The sequence below is a fragment of the Coregonus lavaretus genome (assembly GCF_964263955.1).
Source record: "Coregonus lavaretus genome assembly, chromosome: 39".
Taxonomy (NCBI): Eukaryota; Metazoa; Chordata; class Actinopteri; order Salmoniformes; family Salmonidae; genus Coregonus; species Coregonus lavaretus.
In genome coordinates, this window is record NC_140026.1 from 9,405,274 (window position 1) to 9,428,344 (window position 23,071).

Consider the following 23,071-nt stretch of genomic DNA (forward strand, 5'->3'; position numbering starts at 1 on the left):
GATTTACTTTAGTAAAATGTTCTGTGTAAATAAAGTTTGATTTTAATTAAAAGTTTAGGAAATGAACAAACAGTAGTGCCTGTACAGTGGGGGGGGAAAGTATTTAGTCAGCCACCAATTGTGCAAGTTCTCCCACTTAAAAAGATGAGAGGCCTGTAATTTTCATCATAGGTACACGTCAACTATGACAGACAAATTGAGGGAAAAAAATCCAGAAAATCACATTGTAGGATTTTTTATGAATTTATTTGCAAATTATAGTGGAAAATAAGTATTTGGTCACCTACAAACAAGCAAGATTTCTGGCTCTCACAGACCTGTAACTTCTTCTTTAAGAGGCTCCTCTGTCCTCCACTCGTTACCTGTATTAATGGCACCTGTTTGAACTTGTTATCAGTATAAAATACACCTGTCCACAACCTCAAACAGTCACACTCCAAACTCCACTATGGCCAAGACCAAAGAGCTGTCAAAGGACACCAGAAACAAAATTGTAGACCTGCACCAGGCTGGGAAGACTGAATCTGCAAGAGGTAAGCAGCTTGGTTTGAAGAAATCAACTGTGGGAGCAATTATTAGGAAATGGAAGACATACAAGACCACTGATAATCTCCCTCGATCTGGGGCTCCACGCAAGATCTCACCCCGTGGGGTCAAAATGATCACAAGAACGGTGAGCAAAAATCCCAGAACCACACGGGGGGACCTAGTGAATGACCTGCAGAGAGCTGGGCCCAAAGTAACAAAGCCTACCATCAGTAACACACTACGCCGCCAGGGACTCAAATCCTGCAGTGCCAGACGTGTCCCCCTGCTTAAGCCAGTACATGTCCAGGCCCGTCTGAAGTTTGCTAGAGTGCATTTGGATGATCCAGAAGAGGATTGGGAGAATGTCATATGGTCAGATGAAACCAAAATAGAACTTTTTGGTAAAATCTCAACTCGTCGTGTTTGGAGGACAAAGAATGCTGAGTTGCATCCAAAGAACACCATACCTACTGTGAAGCATGGGGGTGGAAACATCATGCTTTGGGGCTGTTTTTCTGCAAAGGGACCAGGATGACTGATCCGTGTAAAGGAAAGAATGAATGGGGCCATGTATCGTGAGATTTTGAGTGAAAACCTCCTTCCATCAGCAAGGGCATTGAAGATGAAACGTGGCTGGGTCTTTCAGCATGACAATGATCCCAAACACACCGCCCGGGCAACGAAGGAGTGGCTTCGTAAGAAACATTTCAAGGTCCTGGAGTGGCCTAGCCAATCTCCAGATCTCAACCCCATAGAAAATCTTTGGAGGGAGTTGAAAGTCCATGTTGCCCAGCGACAGCCCCAAAACATCACTGCTCTAGAGGAGATCTGCATGGAGGAATGGGCCAAAATACCAGCAACAGTGTGTGAAAACCTTGTGAAGACTTACAGAAAACGTTTGACCTGTGTCATTGCCAACAAAGGGTATATAACAAAGTATTGAGAAACTTTTGTTATTGACCAAATACTTATTTTCCACCATAATTTGCAAATAAATTCATAAAAAATCCTACAATGTGATTTTCTGGATTTTTTTTCTTCTCATTTTGTCTGTCATAGTTGACATGTACCTATGATGAAAATTACAGGCCTCTCTCATCTTTTTAAGTGGGAGAACTTGCACAATTGGTGGCTGACTAAATACTTTTTTCCCACACTGTATTATGGGAATCTCACAGATCTGCCGTTCAACGTCTGTTGATGTTTTCACGTCATTAGAAACAGGGATATCTGGTCGTTTGTTTAGGAATGTCTCTCAGGGTGATTTAAAGCATACTTTCCAGAAAATATCTCCTTCCATCTGTCCAAGAGTATTTCTCATCCATTTTGACCCAATGTTGCTCATTCATGATATTGTCTGAAATTGTAGCTTCTGGGAAGTAGTGATATAGTCGACTCCTCATACGTGCAAACTCTTGTTTTAAGTGCACTGCTGTGTTTTTCCTGTCCCAGTGCAAATAAATCTATGTTATAATACATTAGTATGGAAGCCCCTTAGTAATAAATCAACTGTAAAAACGGTTTTAAATGGGCTATGATGGGAGCAGATGTTTTTTGTAAATCGGGTCATATGGTTTAAAAAAAATAAAAAATTGGCAACTTTGATTGGACAATAGAACTAACAGGGCTGAGTTTTGCTGTATGCGGGGTTGCATTGTGTAGGCCTTTGCGTCTGTAATTAAAAAGATACTCACAAAGTATGTAATCACTATTATGTTGATTGATTAATTCCAGTCAATAATTTGGAATCGATAAGGTCTAGGTAGCCTAGCCACCCGAAGTTTGAATATAAACCAATTTTGATCACATTTACATTTTCTCTTAACACAAATAATTAGGCCTATTTTAGGCTATAAATACATTTCGTTACATGTATTTGTAAAGGATCCCCATTAGTTCCTGCCAAGGCAGCAGTTACTCTTCCTGGGGTCCATCAAAATTAAGGCAGTTATATACAATTTAAAATATTACATGACATTACATTTCATAACATTTTACCCAATACATTTAGTGTGTTCCCTCAGGCCACTTCTCTACTATCACATATTTAAAATACAACATCCATGTGTACGTGTATGTGCCAATGTGTGTCTCTTCACAGTCCCCGCTATTCCATAAGGTGTATTTGTATCTGTTTTTTAAATCCGATTCTACTGCTTGCATCAGTTACCTGATGTGGAATAGAGTTCCATGTAGCCATGGCTCTATGTAGTACTGTGCGCCTCCCATAGTCTGTTCTGGACTTGGGGACTGTGAAGAGACCTCTGGTGGCATGTCTTGTGGGGTATGCATGGGTGTCCGAGCTGTGTGCTAGTAGTTTAAACAGACACCTCGGTGCATTCAGCATGTCAACACTTCTTACAAAAACAAGTAGTGATGATTTCAGTCTCTCCTCCACTTTGAGCCAGGAGAGATTATTAATGTTAGCTCTCTGTGTACATCCAAGGGCCAGCCGTGCTGCCCTGTTCTGAGCCAATTGCAATTTTCCTATGTCCCTCTTTGTGGCACCTGACCACATGACTGAACAGTAGTCCAGGTGTGACAAAACTAGGGCCTGTAGGACCTGCCTTGTTGATAGTGCTGTGAAGAATGCAGAACAGCGCTTTATTATAGACAGAATACTCCCCATTCTAGCTACTGTTGTATCAATATGTTTTGACCATGACAGTTTACAATCCAGGGTTACTCCAAGCAATTTTGTCTCCTCAACTTGCTCAATTTCCACATTATTCATTACAAGATTTAGTTGAGGTTTAGGGTTTAGTAAATGATTTGTCCCAAATACAATGCTTTTAGTTTTTGAAATATTTAGGAGTAACTTATTCCTTGCCATCCATTCTGAAACTAACTGCAGCTCTTTAAGTGTTGCTGTCATTTCAGTCACTGTGGTAGCTGACGTGTATAGTGTTGAGTCATCCGCATACATAGACACACTGGCTTTACTCAAAGCTGTCACACCCTGGTTCTGGGACTCTATATGTTGAGCCAGGGTGTGTTCATTCTATGTGTTTTGTTTCTATGTTGGGTGTTTCTAGTTCGTCATTTTTCTAGGTTTGACTGAGTGACTCCCAATCAGAGGCAACGAGTGTCAGCTGTGTGCTGCTTGTCTCTGATTGGGAGCCATATTTAACTGTCTGTGTTTCACTTTGTGTTTGTGGGTTTTTGTTCCTTGTCGGTCTTTGTCACCGTGGACTTCACGAGTCGTTTATTGTTTTGTTTAGTGTGCTTATTATCACTGACGGTAATAAAGTCAATCATGTTCGCTCAACACGCTGCGCATTGGTCTACTTCTTTTCAAGACGATCGTGACAGAAAAACCCACCATAAAAGGACCAAGCAGCGTGTCCAGGAGCAGGCAGACTGGACATGGGAGGAAGCGCCAGGAAAGGAGATGGAGAGGCTGGCGATGGCCCAGGTGGGCAAATCGTGGTCCTGGGAGGACATGCTCGGGGGCAAGGGACCTTGGGGTAGGATTAAGGCCCTGGCGAGAGAGGAGCAGCGGCGTCAGCAGTGCCATCGTCGGACGGACGAGAGGCACCCCCAATAATTTTTTAGGGGGGGGCACACGGCATGGGCGACTGGGCAGCAGGAGGCTGCCACAGGGCGAAATGGGAGACGAGGAGAGAAGGCCACCGGGTTACGGGAGCCATTGGCGAGAGGAGGGAAGGAAGTTGTAGAGGCACGGCGAGAGGTACTGAGGTGTATTGCCAGTCCGGTCCGGCCCGTTCCTGATCCCCGTTTAAGGCCAGTGGTGTGTGTTCCCAGTACGGTCCGGCCTGTTCCTGCTCCACGCACCAAGCCTACGGTGTGCGTCGCCAGCCCAGCCCGGCCTGTCCCTGCTCCACGCACCAAGCCTACGGTGTGCGTCGCCAGCCCAGCCCGGCCTGTTCCTGCTCCACGCACCAAGCCTACGGTGTGCGTCGCCAGCCCAGTCCGGCCTGTCCCTGCTCCACGCACCAAGCCTACGGTGTGCGTCGACAGCCCAGCCCGGCCTGTCCCTGCTCCACGCACCAAACCTACGGTGTGCGTCGCCAGCCCTGCCCGGCCTGTTCCTGCTCCACGCACCAAGCCTACGGTGTGCGTCGCCAGCCCTGTCCGGCCTGTTCCTGCTCCACGCACCAAGCCTACGGTGTGCGTCGCCAGCCCTGTCCGGCCTGTCCCTGCTCCACGCACCAAGCCTACGGTGTGCGTCGTCAGCCCAGCCCGGCCTGTTCCTGCTCCACGCACCAAGCCTACGGTGTGCGTCGCCAGCCCTGTCCGGCCTGTCCCTGCTCCACGCACCAAGCCTACGGTGTGCGTCATCAGCCCTGCCCGGCCTGTCCCTGCTCCACGCACCAAGCCTACGGGGTGCGTCGCCAGCCCGGCCCGGCCTGTCCCTGCTCCACGCACCAAGTCTACGGTGCGCGTCGCCAGCCCGGTCCGGCCTGTTCCTGCCACTCGCACCAAGTCTACGGTGCGCGTCGCCAGCCCGGCCCGGCCCGGCCCGTTCCTGCCACTCGCACCAAGCCAGGGGTGCGAGTCGTCAGTCCGGCACAACCCGTGCCTGGGTCATCGGTGCCAATTCAGGTACCGCTCTACTGCTCCACTAAGGAGCTGAAGCCTACCGCTCCTGCTACGTCCAATCCAGCTCCAGCCAGCGGGGCCAGACCGGACCAGGGGCGCTATGGGGGGTTTGTTGGAGGGTGGTGGGCAAGCCCGGAGCCGGAGCCGCCGCCGAGGAGGAATGCCCACCCAGCCCTCCCCTGTTTTGCTCGTATTTAGGCGCGGTCGCAGTCCGCGCCTTTAGGGGGGGGTACTGTCACACCCTGGTTCTGGGACTCTATATGTTGAGCCAGGGTGTGTTCATTCTATGTGTTTTGTTTCTATGTTGGGTGTTTCTAGTTCGTCATTTTTCTAGGTTTGACTGAGTGACTCCCAATCAGAGGCAACGAGTGTCAGCTGTGTGCTGCTTGTCTCTGATTGGGAGCCATATTTAACTGTCTGTGTTTCACTTTGTGTTTGTGGGTTTTTGTTCCTTGTCGGTCTTTGTCACCGTGGACTTCACGAGTCGTTTATTGTTTTGTTTAGTGTGCTTATTATCACTGACGGTAATAAAGTCAATCATGTTCGCTCAACACGCTGCGCATTGGTCTACTTCTTTTCAAGACGATCGTGACAAAAGCCAGTGGCATGTCGTTAGTAAAGATGGAAAAAAGCAAGGGGCCTAGACAGCTGCCCTGGGGAATTCCTGATTCTACCTGGATTTTGTTGGAGAGGCTTCCATTAAAGAACACCCTCTGTGTTCTGTTAGACAGGTAACTCTTTATCCACAATATAGCAGGGGGTGTACAGCCATAACACATACGTTTTTCCAGCAACAGACTATGATCGATAATGTCAAAAGCCGCACTGAAGTCTAACAAAACAGCCCCTACAATCTTTTTATCATCAATTTCTCTCAGCCAATCATCAGTCATTTGTGTAAGTGCTGTGCTTGTTAAATGTCCTTCCCTATAAGCGTGCTGAAAGTCTGTTGTCAATTTGTTTACTGTGAAATAGCAATTTATCTGGTCAAGCACAATATTTTCCAAAAGTTTACTAAGGGTTGGTAACAGGCTGATTGGTTGGCTATTTGAGCCAGTTAAGGGGGCTTTACTATTATTAGGTAGGGGAATAACTTTTGCTTCCCTCCAGGCCTGAGGACACACTTTCTAGTAGGCTTAAATTGAATATATGGCAAATAGGAGTGGCAATATCGTCCGCTATTATCCTCAGTAATTTTCCATCCAAGTTGTCAGACCCCGGTGGCTTGTCATTGTTGATTGACAATAATACTTTTTTCACCTCTTCCACACTTACTTTACGGAATTCAAAATTACAATGCTTGTCTTTCTTAATTTGGTCAGATATACTTGGATGTGTAGTGTCAGCGTTTGTTGCTGGCATGTCATGCCTAAATTTGCTAATCTTGCCAATAAAAAAATCATTAAAGTAGTTGGCAATATCAGTGGGTTTTGTGATGAATGAACCATCTGATTCAATGAATGATGGAGCGGAGTTTGCCTTTTTGCCCAAAATTTCATTTAAGGTGCTCCAAAGCTTTTTACTATCATTCTTTATGTCATTTATCTTAGTTTCATAGTGTAGTTTCTTCTTCTTTTTATTCAGTTTAGTCACATGATTTCTCAATATGCAGTACGTTTGCCAATTGGTTGTACAGCCAGACCTATTTGCCATCTCTTTTGCCTCATCCCTCTCAACCATACAGTTTTTCAATTCCTCCTCAATCCATGGGGATTTAACAGTTTTTACAGTCATTTTCTTAATGGGTGCATGCTTATTAGTTACTGGGATAAGCAATTTCATAAATGTGTCAAGTGCAGCATCTGGTTGCTTGTCATTACACACCACAGACAACTATTCTTCACATCAACAACATAGGAATCCCTACAGAACTTATTGTATGACCTCTTATACACAATATTAGGCCCAGCCTTTGGAACTTTGGTTTTCCTAGATATGGCTACTATATTGTGATCACTACATCCAATGGATTTGGATACTGCTTTAAAGCAAATGTATGCAGCATTGGTAAAGACGTAATCAATACATGTTGATTTCATTCCTGTGCTGTTTGTAACTACCCTGGTAGGTTGACTGATAACCTGAACCAGGTTGCAGGCACTAGTTACAGTTTGAAGCTTTGTCTTGAGTGGGCAGCTTGATGAAAGCCAGTCAATATTTACATCACCCAGAAAATATACCTCTCTGTTGATATCACATACAGTGGGGAGAACAAGTATTTGATACACTGCCGATTTTGCAGGTTTTCCTACTTACAAAGCATGTAGAGGTCTGTCATTTTTATCATAGGTACATTTCAACTGTGAGAGGCGGAATCTAAAACAAAATCCAGAAAATCACATTGTATGATTTTTAAGTAATTAATTTGCATTTTATTGCATGACATAAGTATTTGATCACCTACCAACCAGTAAGAATTCCGGCTCTCACAGACCTGTTAGTTTTTCTTTAAGAAGCCCTCCTGTTCTCCACTCATTACCTGTATTAACTGCACCTGTTTGAACTCGTTACCTGTATAAAAGACACCTGTCCACACACTCAATCAAACAGACTCCAACCTCTCCACAATGGCCAAGACCAGAGAGCTGTGTAAGGACATCAGGGATAAAATTGTAGACCTGCACAAGGCTGGGATGGGCTACAGGACAATAGGCAAGCAGCTTGGTGAGAAGGCAACAACTGTTGGCGCAATTATTAGAAAATGGAAGAAGTTCAAGATGATGGTCAATCACCCTCGGTCTGGGGCTCCATGCAAGATCTCACCTCGTGGGGCATCAATGAGCATGAGGAAGGTGAGGGATCAGCCCAGAACTACACGGCAGGACCTGGTCAATGACCTGAAGAGAGCTGGGACCACAGTCTCAAAGAAAACCATTAGTAACACACTACGCCGTCATGGATTAAAATCCTGCAGTGCACGCAAGGTCCCCCTGCTCAAGCCAGCGCATGTCCAGGCCCGTCTGAAGTTTGCCAATGACCATCTGGATGATCCAGAGGAGGAATGGGAGAAGGTCATGTGGTCTGACGAGACAAAAATAGAGCTTTTTGGTCTAAACTCCACTCGCCATGTTTGGAGGAAGAAGAAGGTTGAGTACAACCCCAAGAACACCATCCCAACCGTGAAGCATGGAGGTGGAAACATCATTCTTTGGGGATGCTTTTCTGCAAAGGGGACAGGACGACTGCACCGTATTGAGGGGAGGATGGATGGGGCCATGTATCGCGAGATCTTGGCCAACAACCTCCTTCCCTCAGTAAGAGCATTGAAGATGGGTCGTGGCTGTGTCTTCCAGCATGACAACGACCCAAAACACACAGCCAGGGCAACCAAGGAGTGGCTTCGTAAGAAGCATCTCAAGGTCCTGGAGTGGCCTAGCCAGTCTCCAGACCTGAACCCAAAAGAAAATCTTTGGAGGGAGCTGAAAGTCCGTATTGCCCAGCGACAGCCCCAAAACCTGAAGGATCTGGAGAAGGTCTGTATGGAGGAGTGGGCCAAAATCCCTGCTGCAGTGTGTGCAAACCTGGTCAAGACCTACAGGAAACGTATGATCTCTGTAATTGCAAACAAAGGTTTCTGTACCAAATATTAAGTTCTGCTTTTCTGATGTATCAAATACTTATGTCAGCAATAAAATGCAAATTAATTACTTTAAAATCATACAATGTGATTTTCTGGATTTTTGTTTTAGATTCCGCCTCTCACAGTTGAAATGTACCTATGATAAAAATGACAGACCTCTACATGCTTTGTAAGTAGGAAAACCTGCAAAATCGGCAGTGTATCAAATACTTGTTCTGTCTCCAGATCTCAACCCCATAGAAAATCTTTGGAGGGAGTTGAAAGTCCGTGTTGCCCAGCGACAGCCCCAAAACATCACTGCTCTAGAGGAGATCTGCATGGAGGAATAGGCCAAAATACCAGCAACAGTGTGTGAAAACCTTGTGAAGACTTACAGAAAATGTTTGACCTGTGTCATTGCCAACAAAGGGTATATAACAAAGTATTGAGAAACTTTTGTTATTGACCAAATACTTATTTTCCACCATAATTTGCAAATAAATTCATAAAAAATCCTACAATGTGATTTTCTGGATTTTGTTTTCTCATTTTGTCTGTCATAGTTGACGTGTACCTATGATGAAAATTACAGGCCTCTCTCATCTTTTTAAGTGGGAGAACTTGCACAATTGGTGGCTGACTAAATACTTTTCCCCCCCACTGTATGTATATATATATATATATGCGAGAGAAAAAAAAAAAAAAACATATGGGGGATTGGAAGGGATGCAGACAATTACATTGATGGAAGTTACAATCTACAGTGGGGGAAAAAAGTATTTAGTCAGCCACCAATTGTGCAAGTTCTCCCACTTAAAAAGATGAGAGAGGCCTACGTAAAAATGTATGCACGCTTTGGATAAAAGCGTCTGCTAAATGGTATATTGTTATTTTTAGGGCGCCTCGAGCGTTGATTAATTGTCGTTGAGCCGTAAGAAGAAAGCGCGTCTGGGTCCACAGTGACCTGGCGACTAAACGAGCTAGCAGCTTCCAGAACCAGATCCAGAAAGTTATATACTTGCCAAAGGTAAGTTATTCAGGCCTTATAACATACCTGTGTGTTATAGCTACTGGTGTCGAAAAAGCCATAATTAGTTATGCTATGGCCATGCATCTCCCTTCAGTGTGTGTGAGTTGCTAGCTATAACTTGTTAGCTACCATATGTCATTACCACCACTTTATTCCGTGCTGCTGTAATGTAAAGTGCAACCTCTATTTTGGAGTTTGTCTGCTTTCAACTTTGTCTTCTAATATACTAGTCTGGGGAAACATGGTTGTTGTATTTGTTGGAAAAGATGGAGAACCGCGCAGTGTCGAAAAAGAGTCAATCCAAAACGGAGGCATTAATGTAACCCTCAGTTTTGGATGTATTTATCCTTTTCGACAGTGTGCGGGTCTCCATCTCTTCCAGGATTCTCATTTTGATACATACGCACTTGGAACAGACACTATTTAGGTATAAAGGACATTTAAAGAGCGCAGACGGCCTATCACTTCTGTTGCAGTATTTGAACATGGCTTGTCATTTGTTCTAAATTGCAGAAATGTGTTGATGCCAAACGTGAGAAATTCATAACATTTCTATCCGTTGCCACAGATGTTGACTTTCTGGCAAGGTGTTTCGTAGGTTCGGTGGAACAGCGCTTATCAGCTCTCTGCGCGCCCAAGTCTTATTTGCTGTGGATGGAGCTCCATCTGGAGGACAAAAGAAGTACTGCACCAGTGGACGTGAAAGGGGACCATCTTATTTTTTTAAAATCCAAGATGGCTACTTGTGAGTGTTCAGCACAAATGTCATAGTTTAGTTTCCCCTCTCCTTGTTTGTAAGAGTTTCTGCTGTTTTACAAATGTGAAAGGGTTCAAAGCACACACTAAGCCTGAGTCTTCTCAGCTCTGAGTAGAAGCTTTTACTAGATACAGATTTAGGATCAGTTTACTTTCTACTAGCCTAGGAAAGACTGTTATGAGGGAGGGAAGGGAGGGAGGGGGGAAACGACCAATCACAGCCCCAGCACGGTTCTACTACTCTACATAAACCCCAGCCTGCCCTGCTGCTCGGTAGAAGGCAACTGTTAAAGCTTTTAGATAGTACCACAGAGAGCGCTGTGTGTATAGAGGTGTGTTGACTGTGTGTTTGAAGCATATGAGTCTTATCAGGGTGCTTCCAGAGAATAACCGTCAATGAGACTGCTAATCTCGGCTGGTCCTATAAGTAATGTCTGTGAAGGGAGTCTGTTTGTGCTCGCTTCGGCAGCACATATACTAAAATTGGAACGATACAGAGAAGATTAGCATGGCCCCTGCGCAAGGATGACACGCAAATTCGTGAAGCGTTCCTTATTTTGACCCCCTGGGGATAGTTTCCTTCCCCCCGAGGATAGTTTTGTCTTTTTTAGAACTAAAACTTTCATTGTGTGGTGGAGAAAGCAGGCACTCCTGTGGATGTTCGCTACTAACTAGTGGTGATGTTAGGTAAGTGCACCTCTAGTGGTCATGTTGCTGCTTATTGAAATCACTGGCCACTTTAATAAATGGAACACTAGTCACTTTAATAATGTTTACATATCTTGCACTACTCATCTCATATGTATATACTGTATTCTATTCTATAATATTCTACTGTATCTTAGTCCATGCCGCTCTGTCATTGCTTGTCCATATATATATATATTCTTAGATTCCATTCCTTACTAGATGTGTGTGTATTGGGTATATGTTGTGAAATTGTTAGATATTACTTGTTAGATATTACTGCACTGTCGGAGCTAGAAGCACAAGCATTTCGCTATACCCGCAATAACATCTGCTAAACACGTGTATGTGACAAATAAAATGTGATTTGGGTAAGTGCAACAGGATGGCTGAACTAACGACCCCAAACCAAGTCAGACACTGTCACAATCGACAAGGCAGCATTTCAAGGCAAGATGTCAAAATTGGCGTGTCTCAAGCTCAATTAAACTTAAAATGCTGCCTTCTAAGGTGCCTTCATTTGGTTGATTTTGAAGGCCGCGTCGATGTATCCTTCGCCGGGGAGGCTATCCCTTAACACCTTGCGACGTAGCGAGAAAAAAAATAATAATACGTCTAAATAAATTGCGGACAGAAGTCCCCGCTTGGGAGAAAATGTTCCAGAGGAATAGGGAATAACTTTGTGAAATGTAAGTTCATTTATTCACCAAATTGATTAAATGCTCAATAAATTACTTTCATGTGAATTGTTTTATTCAAATGTTGAGTCAGTGCTTTTTATCAGCCTGCTAGCCAAGCTAAGTCGGCTGCGATAGCTAGCTAGCAGGCAATCTCTTCCTGCTTATCAGCTGTTAAGAGATTAACAACTAAACTAACTTATCGTAAAGTCAGCAATGTGGCAATTGTGAAGACCCAGACAGTCTTTATTTTTTAAAATCCTGAATTGGTGAACTTGCTAGCCAGCTAATGACAAATGTAGCAAATCTATAAAAATGTAAACAATTGAGACTAAAGATGGCATCTGATGCATTCATTTCACTTCATCTCACATCCGATTTAAAAACGTAGGAAATGCAGCTAGCCAGCTGGGTTCTGGTCAATCTAGGCTTGCTAGCCAGCCAAGTTATTTGTACATTCTTACATGATCAGTCAATACCAGTCCAAAGACCCGCAGATGGAGATATTGAGCTGTGTGCAGCCGGCTATACACTCGTATTTCCCCTGTGGACCGGTTCGTACGTAAAACATTCTGTTGCAAGGTGTTGATTTCCTCCTTAAAGTTGATTTAATGTCGAATGTGAAAAAAAAAACGGGGAAGATATATTGGCGAGATGGTGAAAAAAAACAAACAGGGAAAATATGCATACTTTCTTTATGAAACACCATTTTCCATGACCATGCTAGAGTGGCTAATGTAGCTTCCTGATGTTGCGCCCCGTGTTCAGCCAAGGGTAAACAGACTGTTGCAACCTGATAGGCTGAACGCGACATTCGGGACTAGCATTCCTAGGTGTTAGCCACTCTAGCACTGTGGTGGGAAAATAGTTTTTCAAAAAGAAAGTATGCATATTTTCCCTTTTTTTTTTTTTTTTCACCATCTCGCCAATAAATCGAGTTAAGGTGGAAATGGACGCCTTTGCAGCCTGAATGGAGAATGTTTTATGTACGAATCGATCCACCGGGGATACGCGTGTGTAGCTGATTGCATAAAATGCCTTTGGACGGTAAGATGAAACGACTCAATATCTCCATCTGCCAGCCTATGGGCTAGGTCACTACATACGTGCAGTGCCTGTTTACCTAATGTTAGCTAACTTTCTTCTTGTCACTTTCCCTTCCCCTCTTGTGTTGCACCATTGCATATGAAGATGTGTTGTATTTATTATGAAATTATTAATTAAAAGTAAAAATTGGTGACAACTTGATCAAAGCCTATGAATATGCAAAACTATTTACAAAACCATTGCACATTAAAAAGGTAGTTGTGGTTCTCAGCAACCTGCTCAATCTTCTCTGTCGAGGAAAGGGGGGCTTTGCCAAATAAGGAGAAAGTGGGAGGGACAGTGAGCAAGAACACACCCATCCAAATGTAAACAATGCATAACTAAGTAGAAATGTGCCATGTTGTCCTTACACAGCCCTAGGAACTGTCAATTACTAAATAAAATGTAGATTTAAGCTGTAAATTATAGAATACATGTAAATTAAGCTTGAACCCCGGGAATTGCTGCTTGCAGCTATACTGTTTAAATGGATTTGCATTATGGTGTTCATTAGGTGACTAAATTAGTAACCGTTGCCTTATGATTGAAAACTGGATACAAATGTGATTAATTAAAAAAAAAATCCATTAGTCTGTATGTACAGCCCTAAATAATAATAATAATAATAATATGCCATTTAGCAGACGCTTTTATCCAAAGCGACTTACAGTCATGCGTGCATACATCTTTGTGTTTGGGTGGTCCTACCTTGAACCCCCACCATGGCTGCTTGCAGCTTCATTGTTTAAATGGTTTTTCATTATGATGTCCAACAGGGGACCTCTGTAAATTAGTGACAGGTGCCTTGTGACCGAAAAACTGGACCAAAATGTAATTAATTAAAAACCAATTTATTAAAGTCACATTTTCACAGGAGGGGAACATTGAACATCAGCTCACCCCCAGATGCCACGCCTGTACAAAATGTGGAAAACAACACCGTGAAAGAAATGACAGGATAATGTGTGCCCCAACACCGTCACAGCACAATTGCCCCACTGTCTGTATGTCCCCTGTATACCTACTGTGCAAGTTAAGGTGATAGAAGATGTCTTGTAATTTAGTCCAAGTTAAAGTGAAACTGTCCCTTTGTAGTAAACAAAAAGAAGATGATGTCATTGTATTCTACTCCTTTTTTTTTCTTCATATTTGATACGTTGTCGATATATCCCTTTCCCCATTTCCCCTGCCCTCACACACATTCTTATGTATTTATTTTCATTTAGAGGGGTCTTTTTACATATCCCTTTCCCATTTTGAATGTATAATAAAGTAAAATAAACCTTTACCGTGCCTCTTGTACGCTTATCTTTTGCACTTAAAACAGTTAAAGTTCATTTCTGATCACCATTAACATTTAGAAGTGAGAGGGGGCCATAGAAATGACTGGAGTGTCTGTATAACTGTCTCTTTGTAGTAGACAATTGTAAGCATTGCTTATATTCACACCCGACATTTGAGTGAAATACAGATTAGTTACAAATGTCAAAACTTAAAACACATTTCAGCAAAGTTCAAATATCTGTTCCTTTGGGACCAATGTCTCACCTCAGACCTGTTTGTCATGGGAGTTCCTGCCAGTAGTCATAGGCTACAGACACAAGCCTCTACACTGTCTTGGTAACAAGGTGAAATGAACTACAGTGAGGGAAAAAAGTATTTGATCCCATGTTGATTTTGTATGTTTGCCCACTGACAAAGAAATTATCAGTCTATAATTTTAATGGTAGGTTTATTTGAACAGTGAGAGACAGAATAATAACCAAAAAATCCAGTAAAACGCATGTCAAAATTTTTTATAAATTGATTTGCATTTTAATGAGGGAAATAAGTATTTCACCCCCTCTCAATCAGAAAAAATTTCTGGCTCCCAGGTGTCTTTTATACAGGTAACGAGCTGAGATTAGGAGCACACTCTTAAAGGGAGTGCTCCTAATCTCAGCTTGTTACCTGTATAAAAGACACCTGTCCACAGAAGCAATCAATCAATCAGATTCCACTCTCCACCATGGCCAAGACCAAAGAGCTCTCCAAGGATGTCAGGGACAAGATTGTATACCTACACAAGGCTGGAATGGGCTACAAGACCATCGCCAAGCAGCTTGGTGAGAAGGTGACAACAGTTGATGCGATTATTCGCAAATGAAAGAAACACAAAATAACTGTTCATCTCCCTCGGCCTGGGGCTCCATGCAAGATCTCACCTCGTGGTGTTGCAATGATCATGAGAACGGTGAAGAATCAGTCCAGAACTACACGGGAGGATCTTGTCAATGATCTCAAGGCAGCTGGGACCATAGTCACCAAGAAAACAATTGGTAACACACTACGCCGTGAAGGACTGAAATCCTGCAGCGCCCGCAAGGTCCCCCTGCTCAAGAAAGCACATATACAGGGCCGTCTGAAGTTTGCCAATGAACATCTGAATGATTCAGAGGAGAACTGGGTGAAAGTGTTGTGGTCAGATGAGACCAAAATCGAGCTCTTTGGCATCAACTCAACTCGCCGTGTTTGGAGGAGGAGGAATGCTGCCTATGACCCCAAGAACACCATCCCCACCGTCAAACATGGAGGTGGAAACATTATGCTTTGGGGGTGTTTTTCTGCTAAGGGGACAGGACAACTTCACCGCATCAAAGGGACGATGGACGGGGCCATGTATCGTCAAATCTTGGATGAGCGTTGTCCAGGGTATGGGAGGGAATGGCCGGCAGGGATGTAGCTCAGTTGGTAGAGCATGGCGTTTGCAACGCCAGGGTTGTGGGTTCGATTCCCAAGGGGGGCCAGTATGAAAAAAATAAATAAAAATGTATGCACTCACTAACTGTAAGTCGCTCTGGATAAGAGCGTCTGCTAAATGACTAAAATGTAAAAAGTGTGTCTGGGGTGTACTGTATACTATGCTCTGTAACTGTAACTAGATGGTATACTAAGAGTGTTTCTCCTCCATTTTGACCCAATGCTGCTCATTCATGATAGTGTTTGAATCTTTCGGGAAGTAATGATTTACAGTCGACTCCTCATAAGTGCATTTTGTATAAGTGCAAACTCTGTTTTATGTGCACTGCAGTGTTTTTCCAGCCCCAATTCAATAATATTCTTTATAATATCTCTTGATAACTGCTTTCTCTGGTTTAGTGTACGCTGTCACATCAGTCCCAAGCTGTTAGTTATCAGGAGTCACCTGTGTTACAATGTGTTGTCTTTCAATTCAGTTCATACAAGAAATGATCATCCTAAATCACCATATTACTTATTATAACCGTTTCCCCACATGTAGTTGTCCCCCACGATGAAATCTGGGAGGGGATTGTGGATCTGTCTCTGTCCTTTAGTACGTTCTTTCGTCACACGCGATATCTCAGGCAGCACTAGCCCGATTTTGACGAAACTTGGGTGAATGATGCGTCTTGCCAAAGAGATCCGTCATATAAAAAAAATTACACTGATTGGCGCTGCATCAATTCGTGGGGGGACGACATGTTTACTGTTGCCTTGTTATTTATTTCTATTCTCACTGTAACCCCGTCCATCTGGGGGCGCTGTGTTGTGTTTATTGAATTGCCACCCGCCGATACAAACAGTAAAAGACAATGCTGACGTGAAATTGCGAGCGGATTTGTTGGTTTCCACTAGATAACCCAGCCACAGAGTCAAAATGATCTGTATTGTAGAAATTCATGAAAACAATAGTTGTATCAATTAATAAACTGTTTAAGCTATCGATCAGCAGATCTACATACATACCAATTCTACATAGTTGTATCTCCGGAGTGATCCGCAGCAGTCTCCGTAGCCGATCATTCTCCTCCTGGTACTCCACTACCGTTTTCACAACCTCACCAAAAATCTCCACAGCAGCAAACGCCGTTAAACGCTCATTTAAAAACACACGCAACAACTGTAGTTTTAGACATTTTCAGTCGAATGAGAGCTGGGTAACCTATTCAATGGTAAATACATGTAGCTAAATAACTTGGCATACTATACACATTTTAGAAAGATAACTCAATCTGAATATGTATAAACATTTACATTTCAAAGCTAAGGCATTGAAAGGTGATGAAAGTTTTCACAATAACTGAAAGTGTACCCACGTTTTTTGTTTGATGTTATCTGTAATGAAAATTAGTGTCCCAATTAGTGTAATATTGATGCATACATTGTACCATTTAACTAAATACTGCCTCTATGTAGCTGTTGTAAGATGAAACATAGCCAACAGTGATAGGTGTCAAAAAGTTCATGGTTCAAAGTTCCAAATACATTTTTGCAGATTGTGCAAAACGCCTCCGTCAGAGGACTCCAATGTTGATAGGGTAAAGCTTGACAACATTCAGCTGTTTTCGTGATATGTATTATCTAACGCTTACAATTTCTTTCCTTTTTGCTTACTTAGCAGTTCTATCAACATTTAGCAACTAAGATAGCAACATTAGAAAATCCGTTAGCTATATTTCAGAGGTAAAAAGTTGGATATTAAATTAGGTGTGGTCTGTCGCGCAGTCGAATTTTACAATATGCAGCGTGTTCCACAAAATGTGTACATATAACTTTTTTGAAAACTCTCAAAACCTAACTTAACTTACATAAATTGCACTGAAAATCGGTGGTCAGCTAGCTAAAAGGGTGTCTATTTTTCAGTCCATTTAAATGTTGAGCTCGAGGTGATTCAGTCCTCCAACCGCTAGAGAGTGTCCGAGGTCAGGGGGTGTCCGATGTTTGGGGAAAATTAGCGTAGAATCCCGTATTATCGGCATATTCAACAGCGTTTAAGAAATATATTACCTTCAACAGTGTTATCTTGTGATCAAGCCTTCAAAGTTTTGTGATTATTTGTGTCGTAAAAAAATGTTAGCTAACGGTTTAGCAATTAGCAAGTTTGACATTTCATTTGAAATATTACTGTTATCTGCTTTTGATAAGCGGTTTAGCAAAAAAATATTATCTGTATACGGCCCCCAGTTATTGGGCACCTTACCATTTTTGTTCAATTACAAGATATATCCGTTTAATTTTGTTGAAAAAAGAGACACCAACCACGTACCCGAAGTGTTTACTAGATAGTTGACTAGTTGTCTTCCGGTAAAAAATAATGATTTGCCTGTCAACTTTTCATTGCGTAGCCCGGTGCGCCCTCTTGTGGACTCTTAAAAAATGGTTCTTCACCAACATATTCAGTGTTGTAACCAAATGAAATATGAGTATTAATAATTTACATCAAATACACTTTAATTTCAGTTATGTGCATTAACATAAAACAATGACAACACTGTTGGAGTTTATGTTGCAGAGGTGCACTTGGAAAGTAAAGGAAGAAATATACAAGATGGGTTCAATAAATATGTATATTATATTTTAGACATTTATTTTTTTGAACAAATAAATAATTTCATATGAACACAAACAAAACAAACAATTAAATCTCGACCTCCATCCCTATATTTTCACAAAAATCAGAATAAAAATCCAGCTCCACCACTACCTCTGGATCCCACTGCACACACCTGCAGTGGAACCAGTGCTGGCAAAAGTCACAGCACACCCATGGCACCTCGGATCTACACTCCTGAGAGGAGCTTGCAGGCGGATCACGCTCCCCGCAGCGAGCACAGCAGGTGGTGTCTTCTTTTATAAAAAATAAAATAATAATACAAATTGATTAATATGGTTTTGCAAAATGTAGAAGTTCTTCAACAACAATAGTAATTGATACAACTGAGAGAGCGAGAAAAACAGATTATGAAGTACCTGAGAGTGGTGCCATGGGTGGTGTGACAGATGTGACCGGTGTAGCTTTTCTCTTCCTTTTCTGTGCTGCAGTTTGAGAAAAAGTAGTGTTAGACAGAGCATGTTGCATGAAAACCCTTTTCAACGTTTTTACATCAATACCTCTGGAGGAAGCTGCAGAGGTTTTGGAGGAGGCGGAGATGACTTGAGGGCTGGTGCTATGTACTGTAGATATATAAAGATATATATATATTTTTTTACATTGCTGTTTTATAAAACAGATAACAAACAGTAATTTTTTCGTAATTTAACATGTGTTTACCTGTGGAGGTGGTGGTATTCAAATTGCAGGGGGCAGGGACACCAGACGAGGCTGCTATGGTGATGTGACCAGGGGAGACGGAGGAGGCAGTTGGTCCAGAGGAGGCCATGTTGGTGGTGACAGACAGGGTGGGTGGTATGCATTGGGGTGGTGGTGGACAAAACCGCCGACGATGGCTTGGAGGAGCTGGCCGATACTTCAGGACAGTAAGGATGTGCCCCAGGTCCTTCGCTATCAGCCCCCCCTCTATTAGGGGGTGCTCTTCTAGAGCTAGGGATAGGACTGGAGCAGCGGCTGGGACTGGGGCAGGGGCTGAGGGTCCTCCTGTGGTCGCTGGGGAGGAGGTGCTGATGGATGGCACAGTGCTGCTGGTTCCAGTAGAGGCGGTGTTGGGACCCGGTAGGGTCCGAGACGGCATTAAACAGGACCCTTCAATGGCTGAAGGGTCAAAAGGGAAGAGGCCACACTTCTTAAACCCTTCCACCACATAGCGCATGTCCTTGCAGCGCTGGTACGGGTAGCCGAATACTCTGGCAAATTCTGATTTGTTTACCATGTAGGAGTGGTCAAAATGGCTAAGGTCTCCAGCTACCTTGGAGAACTCAGCCTTTAAAGGGCCAAAGTATGCCACGTCCAGCGGCTGCAGGACATGGGTGCAGTGTGGTGGAAGACAAAGAAGTATAACCCCTTCCCTTAGTGCCGCCGCGAGCACCTCCGGGTCCATGTGGCTCTTGTGCCCATCGAAGAGGAGAAGGAGAGGGCGCTCCTTCACTGCATGCTTAATGAAGTGCTGAAACCACTTCCTGAACAGGTCCCCGTCAATGTAGCCACTGCTTGACCGTCCATACAAGGCTTGGGGGGGGCCTCCCAGTGTGTAGTGGCCACCGGGGAAACACTTGGGGTAGATGATAAACGGGGGGACGTCCTCCCCAGTTGCGTTGAAGCAGGCCAGCACTGTGATGTGCTCCTTGGTCCCCGGAGCCTGCTGGTACACGTGTTTTGCGCCCCGGGGAGCCAGCACTTTGTGCCTGTTCTGGTCGCTACGAAACCCAGACTCATCGCAGTTATAGATTTGTCTGGGTTTCTCCCTCAACCCACTCTCCTCCAAGTGCTTCTCATAAGAAGTGAAGAAGGTGTCCATCGTCGGACGTGTGGCACACTCAGCTCTCCCCCTGTCCAGGGTGTCCGGCCTCCTCATGCTTAGGTTCTTGTGCCTCCTCCTGAACATTTCCCACCACCTCTTCCCCAGTGGTGGGATTGTTTCCCCTGGGTGCCGAAACCTACAATAGAATAGAATATATAATTGTCCATCCAGGATGAAAATGTTTGTTTTGGCATCACCATACACATCCACATTTACATCACACACATTGAGAACAGTCAGTCCACCAATCTACATACATAAACACATAGAACACCCCCCTACAGAAGATGGCTTCCTCCAATGACTTATGTGGAATGTAATGGAACCGAGATTCATGATCAAGGGCTACCTCTCAGCTAGTTGAGGAACGCTCAACTCCGTTCTCTTATATCGAGGCGGAGTTGAGTTTTGATAACTGGTCGTGGGATTTAATGGCAACAACATTAAGTCACCATCAGTCGATTCTTGTAATAAAACAATAATGCATGTCAATTATGAAAACGCATACCATTACCTATGTTTGTCCTGTACAACTGCGGTCCTTCCGCGGGGTGTTGATATTAATAATTGTAATAAAAACTTTTAGCGAATACAACCAAGACTTAGTCCTCATGTGTTACTCAACTCAGCGCGAATTTGCATGTGCCAATTGAATCGGGAATCCTTGGGAAAGACCCTAAACCCTAACCATTTTAAATTTAAACTTCAATGGGGTAGGAACGTCCCAATCACGGACCCAATTGAATCTCAGCTTACGTAGTACGAGCAACACATGAGGAAAAAGTTGGTGGTTGTATTCGCTAAAAGTGTGAATATCAGGACCGCAGTTGTACAGGACAAAATAGGTACAGGTATGCGTTTTTAGAATTGAAATGTTTACAAGAATTGACTGATGGTGACTCAGTGTTGTTGCTAGCAAATACCGCAACCAGTTATCAAAACTCAACTCCGCCTCGATATAACAGAATGGAGTTGAGTTCCTCAGCTACACCTCACCTTGCGCTCTTACCATTGGAGCATTCCATTCCACATTTCCGGATGGAAGCAGGTGTTACTGAAAACACAGCCGGGTGCAACTTTGCTAAACTGCGTTTGTGTTTGGTTCGCGTTGAGTGACTTTTGAAATGACTAGTTCCAGAAAAGATGTTGGGAAATGCGAGAGAGGTAAAATGGTGAGGTAGCTTCTCATAAAAGTTGATTTCATATATTGTTTAAAAATATTACAGGAGTTCCACCTGCAACTGGAAAAATACGTTTTTAAGACACTGGTGCCTTCCAAATCGAGAATGAAGCATCAGCAAGTAAAGGTTGGTTGAAAGTTGTTGTACCGTATTGTCAATAGACCTTCTCTGCTCGACCTTAGGCACAAGCTTTAACTATGCCGCTGGAGGTTCGAGTCCGCTTGGCTAAATAGATAATAGAGATCTATAATTAATGTGTATGATTCAAGTGTTCTATTTAATTATGTGGTTTATAGGTAACCTCTGCACCTCCCCTTTCCTCCAGACTCCATGCAGCTCTTTGTCTCTGAAGAGGAGGTTCCCCCTGAGCAGCAGCACTGTGAGCAGGAGTGGAGCCCCAGTCTGGGGCAGGAGGACCCAGAGCCCACACAGATTAAAGAGGAACAGGAGGAACTCAGGACCAGTCAGGAGGAAGAGCAGCTTCAAGGGCTGGAGGCTGATATCATAGGGTTCATATTTACTCCTCCCTGTGTGAAAAGTGAATGTGATCAGGAAGACCCACTTTGGTCCTTGACTCTTCCCCAAACCCAGACTGTGGAGAACAGAGAGAGTGACTCTAAACCAGTGGATCTCAAACCTTTTGGCACTGGGACCCCCCTAAAGGGTCTCGACGTTCCCTGTGACCCTCCAGATAATCAGAACAATGCCTCCAGCCACAGCTCAGCCGTAAGCAGCGACACCGTAGGACTTGACAGCAGTCCACTATTGGATCCCAGCCCACCATTGGATCCAAACACGTCAATGGGGGAACACTTCCAAACCCAGCACCACGTCTAGAAAAACTCACCACTGCCGTGACTGTGGTGAAACGTTTCCTCTGAAAGCTGACCTGCAGAGGCATGTGACTTTTGCCAAGAAGAGACTCGGCGAATACTGCTTCTGTAATAAACAGTACAACTCCACCTGTAAACTGGAAGCCCCTGTCAGACTCTGTCACGGTGGGAAACCCTGCACCTGCCCTGTTTGTGGCAAGACCTTCAAATACAAAGGTGATCTGTCCAAGCACATGAGGATCCACACAGGAGAGAAACCTTTTAGCTGTGGTGACTGTAGGAAAAGTTTCAATCGCAAGGAGCACCTTTTCAAGCACAAACTGATTCACACAGGAGAGAAACCTTTTAGCTGTGGTGACTGTGGAAAAAGATTCAGTGTCAAGGGGAACCTAACCATGCACAAACAGACTCACACAGGAGAGAAACAACATGGCTGCTCAGTCTGTGGTAAAAGATTCATTCAGAAGACTAATCTGCTGACGTATGTCAAAAACAACCACAAAGAAAGAAAACAGGACAAAGGAAGAAGGAAAGTAAATGAGGACACAGAGAGTGGACTAAGAGTATTGAGATACACACAGAGTGGACTAAGATAGAGTATTGAGATACACCCAAGATCACCTGTGGACTCGTAACTGGTCCTCCTTATCCTGCTCAGTCCAATGTCACGCTAATGATCTAATCTATCTATGTCCCTGTTGCTACTTTGTTCATGAAAGGAGCAATCTGCTGTTCAGACAACTAAGCGGATTTGATAAACAACTGAGGGATAGGGTTGGAGAATTGTAAACACTCAAAATCACAGACAGATCTATTGATCTATTGATCTAATGTTGCCTGGTGCTACTTTGTTCATTAAAGGCAGTCAGAGGTGTAAACTACAATTCAATATTTGCCAAGTTAGCTTGTTAATATTGCCAAAATATTCTGAAATAAGATAAGCACCAAAAGGGCATGGTCTAATTGACTCAACAA

The 23,071-nt window shown here is 43.5% G+C and overlaps 1 protein-coding gene and 1 long non-coding RNA gene across 2 annotated transcripts in view; one reads left to right on the top strand and one right to left on the bottom strand.

Annotated features, from left to right (window-relative positions):
* LOC311112696 (uncharacterized protein) overlaps positions 1 to 23,071 on the top strand; it is a gene marked incomplete at both ends in the record, with an annotated part of 92,900 nt that overhangs the window by 22,894 nt on the left and 46,935 nt on the right. The window lies entirely within an intron of this gene.
* LOC311112884 lies at positions 18,380 to 18,996 on the bottom strand. Its single transcript, XR_014610927.1, has 4 exons — positions 18,939 to 18,996; positions 18,779 to 18,841; positions 18,638 to 18,703; positions 18,380 to 18,514 (listed from the first exon to the last, which is right to left on the bottom strand). It is a non-coding gene; the product is annotated as an uncharacterized lncRNA (long non-coding RNA).